The sequence below is a fragment of the Bidens hawaiensis genome, unplaced genomic scaffold (genome assembly GCF_021521415.1).
Source record: "Bidens hawaiensis isolate Kalapana, Puna unplaced genomic scaffold, B.hawaiensis_p1.1 tig00024841_1, whole genome shotgun sequence".
Taxonomy (NCBI): Eukaryota; Viridiplantae; Streptophyta; class Magnoliopsida; order Asterales; family Asteraceae; genus Bidens; species Bidens hawaiensis.
In genome coordinates this window covers 205271-219971 of record NW_027493940.1, presented here as the reverse complement: position 1 = coordinate 219971, position 14701 = coordinate 205271, and the positions used below count along the sequence as shown (strand labels likewise).

Sequence of the window (14701 nt, the reverse complement as noted above, 5' to 3'; positions counted from 1 at the left end):
TCAAGCCCAAGAGGGTGTAGTGGTCCAGATGATCCGAGGCTTGATTGATTTTTTTTTGTTAAACCCTAAAAATACTAAATTAAAATATTTCACTAAAACATAAATAAAAAGGAAAATAAAAACATAAATTTAAAATACATAAAAATAGCGTTTTTATTTTTTTCCGCAATTCCTTCCGAATACGATCTTTTTCTTCCTCCATTATCGCTTGGTCTGATGGCGATAAGTGGCTAAAGTCTTTGGCTAGAAAAGCCAAACTCTTGAACTGGTTTTTTTATGTCAAGCTTTACCAATCGAGATGAGGCTACTTGACAATTCCTTAACTTGTATCTCGAGCTTCACCAATCCCGCTTCTCCGGTTTTTTTTTCCTTACCTTTGTGGGATTGTTCTGCGGGTTTAGCCGGCTCCGGTTGTGTGTTGATATTACCGTAACCCAAGCCCGACATGGTTTTAAATTTGAGAAACTTAAAAAGAGGTTTTTTAAATTAGTAGAGAGAAAGAGAGTGAGAATGGTGTGTTATTTTTATAAAATGAGGTTGTTATTTATAGTGAAAGTGGTAGAGTTTGTAATTAAAAAAAATGTTTTTACATTTTTGGCCTTTCAAACGGCTATTTTTTTAATTTTCCCCACACTCCAACGGCTACAAGCCCTGCGATCAACTCCACGGCGGCCGTCCGCGCCCGTCGTCCACGCAAGGGTGTAGTGGTGTGCGCGGCGGCTACGTCGTCCACGCCCGGCCAACCGCGCCCCCACTACCCTCAGTCTTAGAACTTGTTGAATTGAAGCTAATCTTTTCACTTGAATATATAATCTAAGGTAGCTTGTTTATTGATTTGAGTTGAGGTAATACAAAACTAGACTTTGAAATCACAGTTAGATCATACCTACTTAAAACACTTAATTTGAGATAAAGTTATTGTTACCTAACAATTGTATCATTTCAAGATCCATTTTGTCACTTAATATAGTCCATCTACTGCCATGTATAACCAAGAAACATGTTAACTTCCACGTGCCATTGTTTTCTTTTATTAATACGTTTGAATCTACCTCAATATCTAAATGAATCTGTCTAAAACAGGATGTCAATCATCTATACCGGTTTTAACGTTTCTGTCCCGATCATATCATATATGAAGTATTATATGTATAAACAAGACAAAAGCCTTGGATGATTAAATATATAATGTTATATTATTTTATATTTTTTATAAAATTTATAATGATTAATAACAAAAACCAGAAATGTAGTCAAACCAAAGTTAAACTCACTAACATGTTAACTTTTATATTATTGATGCATATAACTTTTGATATTACTATCTCATCACATACAAGATCATGATTCCTTTTTATTAGAAAAAACTTATATAACAAGAAACTTAACATAACAAAATGAACTAGAAAGGGGACAAAGATTGTGTAGCTCCCATTCTTCGCTTTCTGAGCCGCTCGGCTATGATGAAGGCGAGCTCCAAAGACTGGGATGCATTAAGCCGAGGGTCACAATGGGTGGTAACGTGAACTAAGGTCATCAAAAGTCACGGTTCTTGAACCGCCAATACATTCAGTCACGTTTTGACCCGTCATTTCAAGATGAACACCACCTGGGTGACTTCCTTCTTGCTCGTGCACGTCAAAGAACGCTCTCACTTCCGCCTGTTATAGTAAACTCGTTATTACACATTTATACTTCACATTAACGAAAAATTCATATACAGGTAAAACGGATATGACGCCCTGCTTGCGGTGCCCACATCTATACTCTCTAATAAAAGGCTACAAGTTTTGTCACTTGTTACTATTACATTAAACCTCACCCTTATTAACAAATTTTTAATAGTCTAATAATAGTTACCATTCTTAAAATTTGTGCTTCAAATTTGTTAATTTAATATTTACTTCCTATATTTTTTTTCAAACATTTGATATTTATAATTATCTTTTACTTTAAAATTGTTTTAAAGACTATTGTACAACAACTATATTAATAGTGTTTAGCGAGTTTATTGTTTCTTGTATACTGATTATTTATTAAATATTGTATTTTCAATAACTACTTGTGTAATACACGGCCTCAAACTAGTATATGTATATATGTGTGGGCCCTCGAGTGGGCAAAAGTGAAATTGCACTAATTTTGACGTTATTTTACTAATTTCATGAAAATAACATTAAAAGTGGCGGAATGTTAATCAGCCATCATGTGGTGGCGTTGATAGCCGAAAGACAAGGGTACATGCACCAATCGGTGGTGTCCCGATAGTTGAGTGTTATGTGCCTTATGTCCAAGGCTTGATGCAAAACTACTATCGAGTCGAGGGTCTCACCAGAAGCAGCCTCTCTATTCCTATGGGGTAGAGGTAAGGCTGCCTATATCTTACCCTCCTCAGATCCTATCATAACTTTGCTATTGGTGGGATTTATTGAGTATGATGATGATGATGCAAAACGGATATGAGTAATGACAAAAGTTACCCTAATAGCATCAAACGGGCGAGTTTTGAGGCCAGACGGAGCCTTGATGGTGTTGCCATGCATAGGATCACTAACCCATGTGACAATGTGACCCGCCCTTCTAACGGCTCTAATAAGATGAGGAAGTTTGACTCTCATGTTTTCGGCTCCCATTCTCGTTATGATCGTAATCCTCCCCGGCTTGTTTTGAGGGTTCAAGATATCAATGAGCTTGACCAACTCGTTCGGGTCCATCTTGTCACTCACCTACGTGGCCCAAAAAATATATATTTTAGCGACACATTCATTAGGGGTGTGCACAAACCGAAAAAACCAAACCGAATTAGAAACCGGCGGTTCGGTTTTGAACTTCAGCAAAAATCGAAATATTGGTTTTGGCTCGGTTTTGTATTTTTGTTAAGAACCAAAAAAACCGAACCGGACCAAAATAACCAAAAAATCGAAATAACGATAGCATCTTAACCATAACTAATAATACTGGTACTTTTAGTTTTGATTTTGAATTCTGATTTTAATGTCTTTTATTTTCTTTTAATATTTAAGTCCAAATATTCGATATTCTATTAATCATTAGTTTAACGGAAAAAAAAAATATCTAGCCCAATTTCAATATGCTGGGTCAAGTTTTTTTATTTTTTTATTTTGCCTAAAAAGTTTTGGCTCGATTAGCCAAACCGAAAAAACCGCATCCAAATCCGAGCCGAACCCAAAAACCAGAAACCGAAACCGAACAGTTTTAAAATATCATAAAACGAAAGTTTGGTTTCGGTTCGGTTTTAGTCAAAAAGCGTACCGAACCGCACCACACACACCCTTAGTGTTGATGTTTTTCAAACCAAAGGGTGTAAGAAAAACGAATCAAAAAATAAAATTTACTTTAATCCCGAGTGGGTTGGCGATTCCTCTAAGGAACTCAACGTGTGCACCATCAAGTTGGCGAGTTCTCTCACCGGCCCATAGGAAATGGGCCGAACAATCATAGTATAAGCTTGAAGTTGAATCCAATCTAGTGAGAGATTGTTCATAAGGCAAGTGTAAACATTCATGTGATGTCCAAAAATCGGTGGTGGTCATGATCGGGAAGTCTGTTGTAAGCCCGATAGCTGACATGAACCCTAGTGCCTCGTCAACTCGGCTAGCTAGCTCTTGATACCTATGACACCAAACCAAAACTTTTATCATCAATATGTCCAAATCATACACATAAGCAAAGAGACGAAAATCATATAGAGGTTGGCGGTTTATGTCACTCCATCACTTAAACGTCTATTATAATTATACCCTTCATCAATTTCAAATTTTGGGACTCCAAGATTCAATAAAGAGTAAATAGCGGTTTTTGTCCCTGTGGTTTGTCTAAATCTGCGGTTTTAGTCCAATTGTTTCAAATTTGCGATTTTCGTCCCTGTGGTTTCATTTCACTTGCAATCAAACCCGACTACACTAACCCCGTTAAGCCTTGTTCTTAAACCCATCAACATGCCCATCATGTGAGGGGCAGTTTTGTCTTTTTTCTCCCCGAATAATCCCCGGTCCTAATTCGCAAGCCCCCTCACGTGAGGGGTTAGGGTGTATTTGGGGAAAAAAGACAAAACTGCCCCAACGTGAGGGCACGCTGATGGGTTTAACGACCAGACTTAACGGGGTTAGTAGGGTCGGGTTTAATTGCAAGTAAATGAAACCACAGGGACGAAAATCGCAAATTTGAAACTATTGGACTAAAACCGTAGATTTAGACAAACCACGTGACGAAAACCGCAGTTTGCTCTTCGATAAAAGATCTTAACTGTCTATTCTACACTTAAAAGAATAACTATTTCAACTCAATTCACTTCCCATATGCTTATCCTTATTATCAAGGACTCGTATGCTTGAAATAACTTAATAAAGCAACATACCGATCACCGGCTTCGCTATGCTCGGTGAAATCAAGATTCCACTGAGTAACCCTTTGCATAGAAGCATAACCACCAGTGGCAAAAGCCCTCAAAAGATTAAGAGTGGCTGCAGATTGACAATATGCCCGAATTAACCTTTGCGGGTCCGGTGTTCTTGATTTCAAATCAAATGCATCACCATTTATATTATCCCCTCTATAACTTGGTAACTTCACACCATCTTTCTCCTCGAAAGCATCCGATCTTGGCTTCGCAAACTGACCCGCCATTCGTCCAACCTGTTTTCAACAAATCAAGATCATCCATAATATGATCAAATTCAAACAAGATTTTCATAAAGATTATAACTTTACAATCTTTTTATGTTCTTCATGACTCCCAATTATCATTAAACTGAATGAACCAACAAGAAAATTGTTAAGGGTCGGTTAAAAATCCGAAAAAGATTTGACCTTGATGACAGGAATCTGACCACCAAACATCAACACTAGGGGGTGGGGGGTGGGGGGGGGGGGGGTGCAAATGAGCTGAGCCACTCGAGCTCGAATCAGTAAAAAGCTCAAAATGGGCTGAGCTTTTTCGAGCTCGGGGCGAGCCTCAAATACAACTTGTTTAGTTATCTTATCGAGCCCGAGACTGAGCCTTGTGTATTTATAAGTTTGACCTCTTTTGGACTTCTATATACTAATTTCACACTGCACAACCGAGCTTGAGCTGAACTTTGTCTCGTTTAAGGCTTGTTTAATGTTTCTCTCAAAATATACAAAATAATTAAAAAGGTATACAAATTAATTAATAAATAATATACAAGCCAAGCTCAAGCTTTAAACGGTCCAACCTTGAGCCTAGTCAAGCTTGAGCTCAGCTCGTTTAGACCCCATATAGATAAAGATTTTAACTTATAATCCCTTCATGTTCTTTATGCCTCATTTATCATCAAACTTAACAAATTACCAATAAACTTGTTAAGGGCCAGTTCAAAATCATAAAAAGATTCCAACTTTACAATAAAACTAAAAAGGGTCAGTTCAAAATCATAAAAGGACTTAACCTTGATAACATGCATTTGACCACCAAACATCAAGACAGCATCCAAACATCAAGGCTACTCGAGCTCGGATCGATAAAAAGCTCGAAAGGAGCCAAAGCCTCAAATACAACTGTTTAGTTATGGAGCCCAACTGCCCAAGCTCGAGCCTAGTATGGGAAGCTCGTATAGGCTTGTCGAGCCTTGTGTAGTTTTAAATTTTACCTCTTTTGGACTTCTATGTGTTAATTTCACATTGCATAGCCGAGTGGCTTGTTTCAGTAGGTAAGCTCTCACTTATCTTCTTCATTTACGAAAATAGATAGATAAGAAAAGATGTCAGCCTCTCTTTTCTCGCGGAACACTCACTTAATGGGGCTCTTTGATTTGGAAGACAACGACAAAAGTGAAAGAAGGAGGTCTATTTCGTTGATCGATGTCAATGGACCAAGAAATCTGTCCTTTGCTGAAAGCTCCTAGGGTAAGAAGAAATGAAAGGTAGGTTTTGTCAGTGATTAAAGGGAAAGGTCAGCTAGAGCGAAAACCAATCAAACTCAGAAAGATAGGTAGATCGAGCGCGCTGAGGGAAATTCGAGAGATCCGGAGACATGGCCACTACTGGCCTACGGTCCTTGCATGCAGATTACGTAGCACATGCTAAGAGCTGCGATGCCTGCCAGAGGTTTGCAGGAATCCAGCACAAGCCGGCTTCCGAGTTATACCCGATTATAAAGCCTTGGCCGTTTCGAGGGTGGGCCATGGATATCATCGGAAAGATCTATCCCAGATCTTAAAGAGGTCATACTTTTCTCCTAGTATAGTAGCTACGGCCCAGCCTTCTCCACCTTCTGCCCTGTAAAACTTTCTCTGCCCAGAGATAAACCACTCCCCTGGCCTCCTGGTCTCGACTATTCAAAGTTCTGTCCATTTCACCGATACGCAGGCCGTACCATCGAAGAGTGTCATACTTTGCGTCCGTACCATCGAAGAGTGTCATACTTTGCGTGATGTCATCTAGATGAAAATCTTCTCAATTGGAACGAAGTTAAGGCATACCTTAAAGCCGCCAATGTCACTGAAGCTACTGGGGATCTATACTAATCCAATGCCACAACCTCAAGGGGGACAAGTCACCACTCAGGGACCTACACCGGTACAAACTAATCCAGGACTTTCTGCCAGCGCTAACACCATCCGAGCTTGCACTGCCGCTCGAAGAGAGATGCATGTGAGAACCTCTCAAGTTCTTTCATTCGAAGGAGGTTCTGAGAATTCAAAAGTCCGAAGTCAGTTTCTTTGTCCCTAGGAATCTAAGTTCCAAAAGCAGACGAAATCACTATGGAATCGGACCTCCTCGCTGCCGCTTAATTCATTACCAGGAATAGGCAAATTCGTTTTTTTAGTAAGCCCTATTAGCTAGTAAGGAATATCAGATCTATCCTATAAAGGTAGTCCAACACAAGTAATCGATACTACGCCTTCGCCCTTTGAGAAGTTACTTTGTGAAATAGGATTGCTCCCTTGTACAATTTCTTCATTTTAGATAGCTAGAGCTAAGCCTGTCCTAAGTATGAGTCAGGTAGGACCTTTCAGTCAAGTGCCTTGCCTTCCTTGCCTATTCATTTAGTCCAACAATTGAAATATCTATTCGCATTCCTTCCCAGTCCATTTCGAAAGTTACTTTGTTCAGTCGATAAATGCAATGCTGCGATGGAGAAATCTCATATGCTCTCCAACTTGAAAGACCTTCTCTTCCCCCTCTTGGAAACAGGCTAGCGATGAGGAGAAAAGATGATGACAAACGAACTGAAAACTACGAATGCTTCTAATTTATTGAATCTTATTTTAGAATCCAATTATATATATATATATATATATATATATATATATATAAAGCAGAGTGATGTCTTTATGACAATTCGTCAAGTCCGATCGAGAAACCTGCGCCCAAAGTGCTTACGTAGCCGGTCCCCGTTTGGCTAAGATCCTTGATGACTGATTCATAAACCACTCTAGCTTGATTTCAGTCTTGTGTTAAGTGTTCGCATAGCGACTCAGGTCCTAACAACTTGATGTCAGACTGTTCAACATGAGGGACATCTAACTCCTCTAACACAGAGAACATAAAGACTAGGATTAGATGCTTAACATAACGACTCGTATGCTTTCACGAAAGAAGAAGGAGCTCGCAGACATTTAACAAAGGATTGTGTTGGTGTTCCGCGCGCTATCTCAACTCAGGGACTAGACGAGCTCGTTTAATGTGTTTTTTAATATAATAATTAAAATCGTATATAAATTAATTAATAAATAATACGCGAGCCGAACCTAAGCTTGAAAATACAGCTCACCAGTTGAGCTCGAGCTTTACAAAAAGAACTTGAAACGATCTGACCTCGGGCTCGGCTCGTTTACACCCATAAATTACCATCAACACATGCATAAAGATTTTAACTTTACAATCCCCTTATGTTCTTTATGCCTCAATTATCATCAAATTAAACAAATTACCAAGAAAACTAAAAAAGGGTCAGTTCAAAATAAAAAGACTAAAAAAGGGTCAGCTTAATGTGTTTTTCTTTTAATATATAAAAATAATTTAAAACGTACATAAATTAATTAATAAATAACATATGAGCTCGAGCTTCGAGCTTTGGAAAAAGAGCTCGAAATGATCCGAGCTCGAGCCTAATCGAGCTCGGGCTCAATTTTCATCATGAATTGCCAATAAAAAAAAGTTTCTAACTTAACAATAAAATTGAAAAAGGGTTAGTTCAAAATCATAAAAAGAGCTAATGCTTTTTTTAAATATATAAAAATAATAAAAAAAACATATATAAACTATAATATAGTTTATATTTTATAAATAATATACGAGTTGAGCTCGATCTTAAAAAAACAACTCACGAACTGTGCTCGAGCACAGCTAGTCTATCATCAAATTGAATGAATTAACAAAAAAAAAAAAAAAAAAAAACTCAACTCAAAACTAAAAAGGGTCAGTTCAAAATTATAACAAGATTATAACTTTACAACAAAACTAAAAAAAGAGTCAGTCCAAAATCATTAATAATAATAATAATAATAATAATAATAATAATAATAATAACTCAACCTTGATAACAGGCATTTGACCAAACATCAAGACAACACCCATTTGCAGAACCACCCTAAAAGTATCTCTAATATTATTAGCATTAAACTCCTTAAAGCTCTCAGCACAATCACCACCTTGAAGCAAAAAAGCATTGCCCATGGCAGCCTCAGCTAGTCTATCCTCCAGGTGTCTTGCTTCTCCTGCAAACACAATTGGTGGGAAAGAATCAAGGGTTTGGAGGACAGAGTCAAGGTCTTTTTGGTCTGGGTATACCGGTAGTTGAAGTGCTTTCTTGGTTTTCCAACTGTCAACTGTCCAGTTTGGTTTGGTGGTGAGTTTTGAAGTGGTTGATGGGTTGGCTGAGTGCATGGCTGAGATGGGGTTGAATGATTTGAGATGGGTTTGGAAGGATTTGGTGGGTAATAGAGAGTTGGTGGTGGGTGAGAGTGCCATTGTTTTTTGTAAAGTTGTGTGATCAAATGGTGTAGCTTTGAAGAAGTGAAGAAGAAGTGAGGTGGTATATAATGAGGAGGTGGTGGTTTGGTAGGAAAAGAGAAAAAATCCAAATCTTTTTTTTTAAGGATGTAGCACTAAAAGTGGGAATGATTTGAGCCACGCGTTGTCCTGTTCATGTTTAAGTTTTAGCGTATGTTACGTTAGAGAGTTATGCTCTTATGGTGCCACACGAACCTTATAAGGTTGTTAGTTTCTATTTCTAGTCTACCCAGGTTTTAAATTCACCGTGTGTTGCGTTAGAAAGTTTTGTTCTTAAGGTGGCACAACGACTGTCAAGTGGCAGTCGACGATATGGATTCTTGGAGGAATGAATGTCAAGTGACAGTCGGCGGTATGGATTCTTGGAGGAACACTCAATCCAAACTCTGAAGAAGCGTGGGCCGGTTAAGATAACGTAGTCTGGCAAGAGTAGGGCAACAGGGTTCTCCGAATTAGATAGTGTGGTGGCCTAATATAAAAGAAAGAAAGAAAGAAAGAAAGTCGTTCTAAGAAAAGTAAAAGCGGTATCGATTGTTAGTTGATAATCGTATGATAGGGATTAATCAAGATTAATTGGTTTCTATTCGAGATGTAAAACAAATATTAGGCTCATTATTTAAACATACGGTGATTATTTTTTTTTATTTAAAGTTAAAACATTACTCATTGTTTATTTATCTCACATTAATGGAGAAACAAAAGTAGTACTCTATAAATGTAGTTAAACCCTTGCAAGATTAATAAACTGTGTAACTTATATACTTAGCCAAAGCTAAGTATTTTTATTTTTTAACACCTTGACAACAACAAATTATATATTTGGCTCTCATTACAAATAAGTTGTAATGCCGTGCTAATTGAGAAGAACGAGTCAAATCGAGTTTAATTTGGAGCCTAGCTAAGCCACATTGGAATGAAGTTCGAGTTAACCTTGGCTTAGCTTATTAACAACCTTTTTAAGGGTTGTTATCCGTCGTATCGCCGGACACCCCACTAGTAATGATTAAACAAATTGCATGGCAAACGTAATGTATGCTCTTAGACTATATATTTGATTATTGTGACGGGTTGTATTCATTTGTATATAGAAAGAAAAAAAAACTATCATACGATCGTTAAAAATGTATTTTTTTCAATAACCATGTATGTTGAACCTTTATCGCCTACTTTGTCGCCCCGGGACAGTGTTCACACCCCTTATCGCCCTTGTCGCCCCCTTTTAGTCGCCCACTACAGGTGGTCTTAGGTTTATCTCAAAACCCCTTCAATGAGTAGGTAGATACATCAAATGGAAAAGTTATAATACCCTAAACACATTATATAATTTAACATGCTGCCAATAAATATATTTTTTCTTTTAATAATCAAAATTTAAAAAATCTACTCTAAAAATTACAAAATACATAATAATATTTAAGAGACCATAGTCATTATATAATCACAAAGAAACAAGCATGATATAGAGTAGAGGGTTAGGTGGAAGGATAATTTATGGTAAATTACTAAAAATGAAAAGGACAACAATATGTGGTGGAATTAATAAGCATGACTATAATGTTTGTCAAGTCAACTGATTATTTGGTACTCCGGTTTGTGTCAAAGTGTACCTACTCCCCGTTTGGCTTCTATTTTAGAAGTATTTACTTATATCTTTATATTCATTAATAAAAGTAGTTGTTTTAAACTCACGCTTTGTGATGTAGTCGTGTCAAAAACTCAATCGGTATCGGCTCGGTTTGTAGTAATATCAGTCCGTAGTTCGTACCATATTTAAAACTTGTAGGGTTGTTTGTGTAACGTAATAGGACTTGAGGGTCGCCTTACTTAAAAGTTGTGAGGTTAATGGTTTAATTAATTGAAATTATCGAGCAATCAAACAAACTAAAGTGCGGAACATGAGGGGTTACCATAGTCCATAGCGGTACCATATATAATTAGGTGCGTGGTTAACTGTATAATCATTGAAATTTAAAGTCACCATATTAAAAACTTGTGGGGTTAATTGTGTAACTAATTGAAACTCGTAGAATATCGCTATTAAAAAAGACACGCGAGCTTACTTGTATAACTAATCAAAACTTGTGAGGTAAGATATGTAATTTAAAAAGTGTACAAATATTTCAAAATAGTTCTTTCTAAAACTTAGTAAAATATATTATTTATTTTTATTTAATTGTAGCCTAATCTTTTTAAAGCTTAAAATGATTTTTTTTCTATAACATAAAAAGAGAATCCGGTACATGGAGTATGTATTTTAAAGAGAACACCCGGACCCAGAACCGACTCAGATATGACCAATACTCGATTTTTCAACACCTAATCATATCCAAACCCGGTTCGAAAAAAACTTTCTGTCCCTTGCCCTTTCTTTTATAATTTGGAAGATAAAATAAAAGAAATACATATTTGATTGAAGAAAAGTATAAAATAAAATAAAAGAAATTATAATAATATTATAGAAAGGTCGGTTTAATTGAAGAATTAAAAAAGTAACGGCTCTCGCTAGACTGAGAAACCCAACGCCGTTCATCGAATTTCCGCTCAAATCCATTCTTATTTTCCGATTCGTTCGTCGATTACACGGTTCATCATCAGGTAAACTCAAACCTACACTCTGTTATTGCTATTATTATTACTTAGGGTTACAGTTCTATTTAGTGTTTTAAGTTAATTAGCTTTTGACCTACACTACACTCTGTTATTGCTATTATTACTTAGGGTTACAATTCTGTTTAGTGTTTTAACTTACTTGTTTTAGGTAATATAATAATATGATAGTCGACTTATGGTGGGCGTAATTACCGACTGCTGAATACTGAACTTGTGTTGTGCCTGAAAATCGAATCTCAAAAGTTACGTTACGTACAAGCACTACACTCTGTTATTGCTATTATACTTAGTGTCACAACTGTGTTGAGTGTGTTAAGTTAGTTGTTGAGATTAATGTAACAACGATTTCGTTAGTCATCATACATTCTGCCATTACTTAGGGTTACAACTGTTTTTCAATGTCAAATTATACTATGATGGTGGACCTATGGTAGGCAGTTAGGCGTAAGTACAAACCGGTACATACTGGACTTGTGTTTTTGGCTGAAATTTGAATGTTATAGACTACTTTAATGTTGTATATATATATGGCGATGTTAACTATACAACACTAAATTAATGCGAGAACGAAAAACCAAACTAGATTGTTTAGTTTTTAATCAGTGGCTTATGTTTTTCTGAAAGTTTTTTACTTCATACATGCAAATGTTAATGTTGTATATATCTTTAATCATTGAACTGATTTGTTTCATTTCACAATTTTTTGCAAGTTGGTTCAGTGATTTTTTTATGTATATGACATATGTGTTTGTATGTAAAATGCATAAGCTCAAAAGAAAAATATGAGTTATTAATGAAAATTAAACAATTTAGTTTTTTTTTTGTTTTCGCCATAACTTAGTGTTCTATAGTAACCTCCTATTATATGTATGCATCAAGTAGTTTAAAATGTTCATTTTTCAATGTAAAATGGTGATAAGGGAATTATGGTAGTAGTTAGGCATTAGTGCAGACCGATGATATATGGTAGTAGCTTTTAACTGGTTAATGATAGACGATACAATAAGTGCAAATATGATTCGATAATAATGATAGTGGACTTATGGTAGGCAGTTAGGCGTAAGTACGGATCGGTGAATACTGGACTTGTGATTTCCCTGAAATTTGAATGCTATAAACTACTTTAATGTTGTATATATATGGCGATGTTAACTATACATCACTAAATTAAAGCGAGAACGAAAAAGCAAACTAGATTGTTTAGTTTTTAATCAGTGGCTTATATTTTTCTGAAAGTATTTTACTTCATACATGGAAATGTTTATGTTATATATATTTTTAGTCGTTGAACTGATTTGTTTCATTTCACAATTTTTTGCAAGTTGGTTCAGTGATTTTTCTATGTATACGGCATAGTTGTTTGTATGTAAGATGTATAAGCTCAAAAGAAAAATATGAGTTATTAATGAAAAAGTAAACAATTTAGTTTTTTTCTTTGTTTTTGCCATAACTTAGTGTTCTAATAGTAACCTCCTATTATATATATGCATCAAGTAGTTTAAAATGTTCATTTTTCAATGTAAAATGGTGATAAGGGAACTATGGTAATAGTTTGGCATTAGTGCAGACCGATGATATATGGTAGTGGCTTTTAACTGGTTAATGATAGACGATACAATAAGTGCAAATGTGATTCGATAATAATGATAGTGGACTTATGGTAGGCAGTTAGGCGTAAGTACGGATCGGTGAATACTGGACTTGTGGTTTTCCTGAAATTTGAATGCTATAAACTACTTTAATGTTGTATATATGTACGGCGATGTTAACTATACAACACTAAATTAACTCGAGAACGAAAAAGCAAACTAGATTGTTTAGTTTTTAATCAGTGGCTTATATTTTTCTGAAAGTTTTTTACTTCATACATGCAAATGTTTATGTTATATATATTTTTAATCGTTGAACTGATTTGTTTCATTTCACAATTTTTTGCAAGTTGGTTCAGTGATTTTTTTATGTATATGACATATGTGTTTGTATGTAAGATGTATAAGCTCAAAAGAAAAATATTACTTACTAATGAAAAATTACACAATTTAGTTTTTTTATGGTTTTTGCCATAACTTAGTGTTCTAATAGTAACCTCCTATTATATATATATATGCATCAAGTAGTTTAAAATGTTCATTTTTCACTGTAAAATGGTGATAAGGGACTTATGGTAGTAGTTATGCGTAAGTATGGATAATCGCTTTTAGGTGGTTAATGATAGTCGATACAATTCTGTTTAGTGTTTTAAGTTAGTTGTTTAGGTTAGTTTAACAACGATTTGGTTAGTCATTCTTTCTAGGAGTTGTAATCATACATTCTGCCATTACTTAGGCTTACAACTGTTTTTGCAATGGAAAGTAATAATATGATAGTCGACTTATAGGCGTAATTACCGACCGCTGAATACTCGACTTGTGTTTTGCCTGAAAATCGAATATCAAACGTTACGTTACGTACAAGCACTGCACTTTGTTATTGTTATTATACTTAGTGTCACAACTGTGTTGAGTGTGTTAAGTCAGTTGTTGTGATTAATTTAACAACAATTGCATTAGTCGTCATACATTCTGCCATTACTTAGGCTTACAACTGTTTTTTCAATGTAAAATCATAATAATGATGGTGGACTTATGGAGTTATGGTAGGCAGTTAGGCGTAAGTACGGACCGGTGGATACTGGACTTGTGTTTTGCCTGAAAATCGAATCTCAAACGTTACGTTACGTACAAGCACTACACTCTGTTATTGTGATAATACTTAGGTTTACAATTGTGTTTAGTGTTTTAAGTTAGTCGTTGAGCTTAATTCAAAGCTACTTTCTAGGGTACTTACAGTTACAGGTTTCGAGAGTTGGAGTTGTAGTCATACATTCTGCTATTACTTAGGGTTACAACTGTTTTTTCAATGTCAAATTATAATATGATGGTGGACTTATGGTAGGCAGTTAGGCGTAAGTGCGGACCGGTGAATACTGTACTTGTGTTTTCCCGGAAATCTGAATGCTATAAACTACTTTAATGTTGTGTATATATATATGGCGATGTTAACTATACAACACTAAATTAATGTGAGAACGAAAAAGCAAACTAGATGGTTTGGT

General features: G+C 35.8%; 1 long non-coding RNA gene and 1 pseudogene across 2 annotated transcripts; both read right to left on the bottom strand.

Annotated features, from left to right (window-relative positions):
* Positions 1-1347: 1347 nt before the first annotated feature.
* Positions 1348-8955, bottom strand: LOC143570163 (phospho-2-dehydro-3-deoxyheptonate aldolase 1, chloroplastic-like; annotated as a pseudogene). Its single transcript, XR_013141880.1, has 5 exons — positions 8521-8955; positions 4379-4656; positions 3357-3633; positions 2481-2726; positions 1348-1661 (listed from the first exon to the last, which is right to left on the bottom strand). The product of XR_013141880.1 is annotated as a phospho-2-dehydro-3-deoxyheptonate aldolase 1, chloroplastic-like (transcript).
* A 2913-nt stretch (positions 8956-11868) lies between these two features.
* On the bottom strand, positions 11869-13800 carry LOC143570162 (uncharacterized). Its single transcript, XR_013141879.1, has 3 exons — positions 13694-13800; positions 12648-13077; positions 11869-12032 (listed from the first exon to the last, which is right to left on the bottom strand). It is a non-coding gene; the product is annotated as an uncharacterized LOC143570162 (long non-coding RNA).
* Positions 13801-14701: the final 901 nt, after the last annotated feature.